The sequence below is a fragment of the Centruroides vittatus genome, unplaced genomic scaffold (assembly GCF_030686945.1).
Source record: "Centruroides vittatus isolate TY-2023 unplaced genomic scaffold, ASM3068694v2 contig_5, whole genome shotgun sequence".
Taxonomy (NCBI): Eukaryota; Metazoa; Arthropoda; class Arachnida; order Scorpiones; family Buthidae; genus Centruroides; species Centruroides vittatus.
This window is the reverse complement of record NW_027122286.1, coordinates 4406905-4408692: the sequence shown is the minus strand read 5'-3', so window position 1 is coordinate 4408692 and position 1788 is coordinate 4406905. Positions and strand designations below refer to the sequence as shown.

The following is a 1788-nucleotide window of genomic DNA, read 5'->3' as shown; positions in this document are numbered from 1 at the left end:
GATTAGGTGACCTGCATGAGTCAACTTTTATCAGAAAAAATATGATGTACAGGCACTATTAAAATGGAGAGCATTGCAGCCCAGCATTGTGACGATGTCACAAATTATATTCGTTTCTTTTATGTTTGCAGAATAGGCTAGAAATCATGAATTTTCTGTTATTCGTTGATAATGGGAATTAGAAAAAAGGTGAAAAGGGGACACGTGCGCCAATGTATTGGCGTTCTTGGTCACGTGACTAACAGTACTACCATGCGGTCTATTAAAATCTTTTGCGATATACGATAATTTGTATCCTAAATTAATCGTCTTAACGTGTTTACTTCATAAAAACTATAAAACTTCAAATATAGGCTATTTGTAATGTTTACAAAACGTTTGCATTTTGTCACGTGACTTATTACATGCTTCACTTTTACTATCATTAGTACGCAAAATGTTAAAAATTTTGAATTTACTGTGTTGTTTTACTTTAGTGAACGTAAAATAATTTTAATGTATAAAGTTTGTTTACCTATTGAATAAAACAACATTGGAGGTCAAAAGTGTCTATCAGTACATTTGGTCTACTATATCCAAGAAGTGGTTTAGTGATATGTTAAATAACTCTTCTAAAGCTTCAAAGGATAGAAACGACAGTTTCTCAATAACGACAAATTTAAATAAGTTATATTGTTTAAAATTTGTTTAAATGCAAAATAAAACTAACAACAGCAATGTTATACACATTTATTTATTATACTTTATCATTTTAATTTTGATTTGTACATGAAAGCCTATATTGCATTAAAAAGCAATGTCTTTAATTTTATTCTACTAAATCATCATCAGAAATATCACTTAAACTTTGGCTGCTACTAGTTTCTTCCTGTTCGTTTTCTTCATTAATTTCTTCATTAGCATATTTCTGGATAAATTCCTTAACCCTATTTATGTAATCTTGCAGAGAAGTTGTATACAAATAAGCGGCCTCCACATTTAACGGATCGGAAGGGTTTGGATAAATTAAAAGGTGAGGCAAGAAAAACTCAAATATATTCGATAAATCGTATAAGGGTGTCCACGTTTGATTAATTGCATCCAAGCGACCCGATGCTTCATCAATGTTTGGATGGTAAATTTTATTCCGAAATCCAATCGAAGGCGACTTATATGGATAACCATCGAGCAAATACACATTAACTGTCCACACTCCTCCTTCATAAAGTGATTCTTTCGGCCCATAAAATTTCACAGCCTGTTCATTTATTTTATCCGACTGTTTTACTTCGAATTTATTTTTTAGAAGTCTCATTATATCGATTTTCATTCGGATTTTATTGTCGCGCGTAGCCATTTTAAAACAATTGACTTATTTTGTTATATATTTCTTTGTTTTATTAAATTATTACGTTTAATTTTTATTATATACGAATATGTATAAAAAAATCGTACATTATTTTAATATATTACATTTAAATATACTCTCGTTAGCTAAAAAAATTCTTAGTTGTAAAAAGGTCAACAAAGTTTTTATTTTTCTGCAAAAAACACGTTTAAATTTTTTTATTTATGTCAAGCTTTTTTAAACAACTAATAGCATTGAACTCGGCGGACATATTCAATTGCAACTTCACAATTCTCATTATTCACTATTGAACAATTTAATTGATTTTAATTGCAAGCTACGAGATATAGATTGGTCGGAAAATCAGAACTAATAGGGGAAAAAAGTGAAATCTACTCCGCACGCGGCGCTAGTATCGACGAGGTTGTAAACAGACTAAGCGATACGTTGTCGGTTCTAAA

General features: G+C 30.4%; 1 pseudogene; it reads right to left on the bottom strand.

Annotated features, from left to right (window-relative positions):
* Window positions 1-747: 747 nt before the first annotated feature.
* LOC136978184 (ubiquitin-conjugating enzyme E2 H pseudogene) lies at window positions 748-1336 on the bottom strand (annotated as a pseudogene).
* Between the last annotated feature and the right edge of the window lie 452 nt (window positions 1337-1788).